The sequence below is a fragment of the Rhododendron vialii genome, chromosome 3a, assembly GCF_030253575.1.
Source record: "Rhododendron vialii isolate Sample 1 chromosome 3a, ASM3025357v1".
NCBI lineage: Eukaryota > Viridiplantae > Streptophyta > Magnoliopsida > Ericales > Ericaceae > Rhododendron > Rhododendron vialii.
In genome coordinates, this window is record NC_080559.1 from 10,169,545 (window position 1) to 10,176,291 (window position 6,747).

The following is a 6,747-nucleotide window of genomic DNA, read 5'->3' on the forward strand; positions in this document are numbered from 1 at the left end:
CACATTACCTTTTTAAATTACAAAAAATTAATAATTGTGAACATATAAATAGTTTTTTCTAAAAATAATTTTGAGACTAAAAAAACTATTTATTAGAAATAGAAATTAAAAATTTTGAAATTTTTTTTAAAAAGAAAGAGTTTTAAGAAAAATAGCTTTTGTGCAACTATGATTTTTGAAAAAATAGCTTTTATATAAGAAAAGGTTTTCAAAAATACATTTTTTTATACAAAACAATTCTTTGAAAAAATAACAATTTTTATACATTTTTTTTTTGTATAAAAATGTTTTATAGAAACAGTTAAAAATAATTTTTTGGGCAAAACAATTTAAAAAAAAAGTTTTAAGTAAAATATTTTTTTTGTAAACATTGTTGAAAAAAAAGAGAGGGGAAAAAGGAAGAGATAGAACGTTTTTTTTTTTTTTTTTTGTAATGATGTGTGTATTTAATTGAGAATGTAAGGTTCATTAAATTTAATTAATGGCAAAAGATTGTTAGTTTTGGTTATCGAAAATTGAAAATTTGATTATTTCTAAGTAGGTTGCTAGGTGTGATTATGAGCCATTTTTTGCATCAATATTGTTAATTTTAAAAATTTAACACTTTTGGTTATGTCATTGTGGATACTCTTAGATTCTTAAACAAGATAGATATTTTTTTTCTACAATACATTTGTATGTGTTGGATTGTGTCCCCACATATACAAATTTTTGACGATGCCACCGGGATTGGTTGATATTTACCAAAACTGTCAATCTCGTAGGACTCGCGTAATGTTACAGGTTTTTTTGATATTATCCTGTCTTTGTCTTATTTATTTTCGGTCTTCTAAAAATATTTGTTTAACTTTGGCCTCTCTTTTTTCCCATGCTATTGCAATTAAGCGTTTTGACCAAACATTAAGAAAATTACTAACCACCAGTCCACCAGAATAAATCTCGTCTTAAAAAAACGGAATTAATTTAGTCTAAGTACCTTTCAAGTATTGTGGTCTTTCCATTCAATGGGATTGTTTAAGGGTTTCAAAATTTCTGTGCACGGTTTGTAATTTAAAATGGACCATGCACAGGAATTATTTAAAAATTGTTTGTCTGTAATTCAAACTAAATTCATATTGGTAGAAAAATTAAAAATTAAAAATAAAGTGTTTACGCAAATAATTGTTTGTCTGTAATTCAAAAATAATGTAAATGGAATTAAATTTTTTTTGCACCGTTTGCATTATTTTCATTTATATTATTTTTGAATTTGAAAATGTGAAATAAGTATTTATTTTTTAAGAATGTTTTCTGAAACGGGGTCTAAATCCAATCAATCACAAAAAGGAGTACTATTTTACTAGTCAACGAGTAAATCGAATATGGAGTAATATAGTACTGGGTGTTTCTTCACGAAGCAAACACGTGAGTGACTGACGTGGCGATCGAGCCGATCCTGACGCATGACCCGTGTGAATCGGGCCGTTACAGGCACTGACGTCCGTTAGGGGCGGCGACGTCGTCAAAGAGTTTGAGGTACGGGGCCGTTAATGTTAATGTTTGGTGTGACTTCTTCTGTCCGTCGATAACCTCGTTATCGGTACCCCCCCCCCCCCCCCCACACTGTCGGCACACTCGCCCTGGCGCAAGCTTTTCTACTACTGCCAGCTGTTTGGTAAGAGAGAAGTCCCACATCGACAATTCAAAGAGAAGAGAAGACAGTATTTGGAAGCGAACATCGGAGATAGAGAGCACGACCTTACTTGAACAGGATCTGTTCTATAGGCCTCGTACATCTGTATCCTTGGTTACTAAGGAGACAGGACCCCAGGTCTTGTAGATGAAACGCGGCCGCATGATCAGAGCGTGATTAACAATTCTGGACGCTCGAGTCAGGAGATGGTCATGCGGCTTTCTGACAGACCAGTCCTTTTCTACCTACACAGATGAAAAATGCACAGATCTTGCACTGATCGAGATGTTGGGCCCACTACGGGTTCTACACAAACCATCCGGTCCGTTCATTAAATTTAAAACATTTTTTCAAAGGCCCCCCTAAAAAATTAGCTCAATCCGATGCTTATAAATACTTGATCCAATCATCTAACGTTTTGTTCAGTTTCAGATCTGCACGAAAAGTAAGATGATTGGATCGAGTGCTTTTTGATATCGGATTGAGCTGATTTTTTGCAAATGCCCGTTGAAAAAATGTTTTAAATTTAATGAACGGATCGGATCATTTGTGTGGGACCCGTAGTAGGCTCCACAACTTAATCAGTGCATGATCTATATGCTATTCATCTGTGTGAATAGCATCCCTCTATTCTCACCTTTTTTCTATGTTTCTTGCACCTTCTGCTTTAGGTTTGGGTATAAGCCCTGAATAACTTCTGAGGGTATGGGGGGTTTTATTCGGATGGCGTTAGGCTCGTTCTGAAACTGAAAATAAATACTTATTTTTTAAAAAGATAATTTTAAATTTAAAAATAATGTGTTTACGTAAATAATTTTTTTAGCAATATAGATCTTATCGAGATCTTTTATATGATGCAAAATTTTTTTTTTTTATTTACATTATTTTTGAATTTGAAAATGTGAAATAAGTACTTATTTTTTAAGAAAGTGCTCTGAAACGGGACCTTAGTCCTTTCAGATATCTAAAGGTGTCAATTATAAAATTAAAAAGGGGAATGTTAGATACAAAGAAAAAATGTCCTGAAATTATCTGAAATAAGGTATTTATGTATGGAAATAAGTGTATTTTGGATAATTTTTGGCTACCACTTCTTTGTTCCTAGCACTTTTGAATTAAAAAAAAAAGAAGGTTTAAATTGATTGAAATGTCTAAGTTAAGTTTTGTTTTGGTGACTATTCACTAGGTTTATTTTAAATTGTTGTTAACTGGCGGTAATAAATGTTTATTACCGATCATAAATACCTTTATAAATGTATTTCGGGTAATTTTTGGATACCATTTCTTTGTTCCTAGCACTTTTGAATTAAAAAAACAAAAATGCTACTTGCACAACCGTTGTGTTGGTTGTGTATGTAATTCTGACCGTCCAGATGTATTTGGACGGTCTAGATTTTATAAAAACTCTTCAAAGGAAAAGATTAATTTTTATGGAGAAGAGTTTGAGCGAATCTTGACCATTTATTACAACAATGGACTGCTAGAGATTGGTTGTGTGTTGTGTTTTACACAACCATTGTGTGTGTAGCACTTTTGTTAAAAAAAAAGGTTTAAATTAATTGAAATGTCTAAGTTAAGTTTTGTTTTGGTGACTATTCATTAGGTTTATTTTGAATTGCTGTTAACTGGAATAGAAAAGAAAGGTGTTGGAAAATGATAGGTACACACACCTATCAATTACACTTCCAATCACATTCCTCTCATATGGAAAATTATCTCGTGGTCTTGAGACACTGCCACATAGTCCCCTAACATCTATGGTCACCATATATTTTTGTAGGGCTCAGTACTAAGTGTGTGAATTCTACAAAATTGTGTTTGAAAAAAAGTGTGTTAGGGTCAAGTGACAGTGCTCCGAGACGATTGAATTAGACCTCAAGCTACATACACATCTATCAAAGACACCCCTAACATGTGTGGGGCCCATATATGATAAGGTCCACAAATATGTGAAGTAGAATTCGGCTCCACTCTAATCCCTTTAAATGGATTGGAGAGAACATTCTCTCCAATCCTAGCTCGAAAAAAAACTCTTTTAATCACACTTTAATGATCGGGATAGTTCATAATTTTTCATTCACTGAAAACATCAAGCATGTCAAAAATTAGTTTGATCAATTATCGTTTAATATGATTTCGAAATAGATTTATATTGCAAAAAATTTAGAACAGGGTTTTGTTCTAGTGTGCAATATTATATTTTGTAAGATAATGTGTTCCAAAATCAAATTTAGTGATGTTCAATAAACTACAGTATATTTTTGGTATACTTCACGTTCTCAACGGGCAAAATAAAATGAACTGTTTCGATCATTGATGTGAGATCGTTAGAAATTTTTACGAATCAAAATTGGAGAGAGTATTCTCTTCAATGATTGGAGAGGAGCCGGACTCTGTGAAGCAAACTAAACAAAACTTTAGTTGACTTAGAATACTTTAATAGTGGTGGTATTTGTGAGTGTTTGACATTATTCCTTAGAAAGAACTGTTCAAATAATTATTGTTGTCGTTATTGCTGTTGTGGTTGTTACATAACTTTTTGCTTTAACTTTAGTGCACTTCCAGGCTATCCTTGCCTCAAAGTCAAGCTAGGCTGTATTTGTGGAATAAATATACTCTAATTAATGTGAAGATTTTTCGAGTAACCTTTAATGTGATATAAAATAGAACTTATTTATGTTTTTTTTATAATTCAAGTCGCTTATATTTTATAACCAAATGTATTTACCATGGGTGCAAAACTCAGGTTGATTGAACAGTAATAAAGATCTCGTTCTATTTGACAAAGAGAAACAGTGAGAGTTTGATTTTTCTTGGAACAAATATACACCACGAATGTCGATTTACTATCAACTTGATTTTTAACAGAAATAATAAATACTTCATCAAAACTTATAAAATAATGGCGAAGAATTGTAGGGAAGAGGTCAACTACAAGAGCACAATATGGCATTCACCGATCCGTATTTGGGTGCCACATGACCGAATCCCATTCAAAGGAAGCCGATTATGGCTACTGATGGTTTGAGTATGGTTCACTTCAAAGTTTCCCACAAATTATTCGAGCCATTATTAATTTTAAAATACTTTTTTGAGTTGTTCAATTAAAAATCATCTCAATCGAACGTTCATAAATTTTCTAATCTTTCCATTTTCAATCAAAATTTAGGGTTCCAAAAAAAATGAATTTTAAAGAAAAGCCGTACAATTGAATCGAGTATTATCAATTATCTGATGGAGCCGATTTTTTAAAAGAGTATTCAAAATTATTTTAAAAGTAGTAATGAACGACTTTCTTTGTCCCGATTTGTTTTTTAATTTTCACTATGGACAGAGAGTAATTCAGAGCCCGTTTTAGAACATTTTTTTAAAAAATAAATATTTATTTCACACTTTCAAACTTAAAAATAACATAAATAAAAAATAATTTTTTTGATTTTTTTTAGCACCATAGAGATCTTTCAAACAATATTCATATTACATATTTTTATATTTCAATAAGTTTATTATTTTTTAAATTAAAATTACCTTTTTAAAAATTAAGTATTTCTTAAAAATTAAGTATTTATTTGACATTCGGCAACGGGCCCCAAGAGTACTAGCATCCTAGTGGGGTCCCAGACACTCGTCCGTACGGCTTACGCTAATGGTACCCACCCACAGTATTTTTGCTGCGGAAAAGAGACAGTTCAAACGTGCGCATCTCTCTTCTCTCACGCCGTTAGCCCGACTGCAGTACTATCTGTTAACTGACGGTCGTCTCTCTCTCTCTCTCTCTCTCTCTCTCGCGTCGCCAATCACGAGACCGATGAAAGCGAATCTTATCTGCCCCATTTTTTTCCCTGGTTAAGGCCAAATCGGTGGGTGGGCCTTCAGCTAAAGTCACCGGAGGTGCCACCGGTCTTGGGGTGCCTCACCACCATCCATTGCCGCGTGTCTCGGTCCCCTCTCGCACGGCTAAACCAATTTTTGTATCTGCACCGTTTCGTCTTGTTTTGTGGGACCGACTGGTGGTTGATCCGTTCAAGGTCTCCGGTCCAGTTAACCACTCCCCCCCATTCAAGTCTTTTTGGATTCTTCGAAGTTGGCCGATAATAAAAAGATTCCCCAATACTACATTTCATTTCACTTCACGTGAAGCTTCTCGTCTTTCTTACGACTCCATCAATCAGCTTGTTTGATACGGTCACGTATCGGCCGATATATTCCGTACCCACGATAAGTACGGTTACCTATCAGTTGGCATATAGTAGTTCCTTTCGTCTAATTTTGTTTGTCTTTTGTTTTATACTAACCGGATAAAAGGATAAAAGAAAAAAAGTTTCTTTCACATTTCTTCTTTTACTCCTTTCCTCCCATTTTCATTGTCCATTATTCTCTTTGTCTCTTTTATATCTTTTGTCTGTATCTTTTAGTGTTTATCTCGAGAAATATGCAATATGGATATTGTTTGATAAATTTCGATTAGTTCTAGAATACAAATTTTTTAAAATTATGAAATATATTAGAGATTGAAAGATAAAAGCAATTAAAAAATAGCACGCAATTTAAAAATAAACAATAAAAATAGGTCGGAGGGAGTAATATTTTTATGCACTTCTTTTACCGTCATTGTTCACATGAAATTACTAAATACTTTTGCATTCATCTTTTTACATGTGGAGGAGGTCTATTTGATGAATTCATATGGATGAAGACAAATAAATTAGTGCAAATGGATAAAATCAGGGGAGTGTGAAATCAATTTTTGTAAAAAAAAAAAGTTTTATTCTTCTAAGTAATTCACAATACTTTTTCTATGCTATATTAATCTGGTTATTTTATAGATTTCAATTGGTTTTATGAAAAATATTTTTAAAATAAAATAAAATGATGTAAATTTTAAAATGACACGAACCCTGGTTTCAATCACTTTAAAAAAGGTGCCAATTTTAAAATCACTTTAAAATTAAAAGGGGCAAAATACCCTATTCTACACTTCTTTTTTTCAATTTCAATTAAAGTGATTTTAGTTTATGATTTTTTTTTTTTTGACAAAAGGAGAGAAGTGTTATTAATCTGAAAGGCATAAAAGC

General features: G+C 32.5%; 1 non-coding gene across 1 annotated transcript; it reads left to right on the forward strand.

Annotated features, from left to right (window-relative positions):
- Positions 1-1,732: 1,732 nt before the first annotated feature.
- LOC131321517 (small nucleolar RNA U3) lies at positions 1,733-1,904 on the forward strand. Its single transcript, XR_009198557.1, has one exon. It is a non-coding gene; the product is annotated as a small nucleolar RNA U3 (small nucleolar RNA).
- Positions 1,905-6,747: the final 4,843 nt, after the last annotated feature.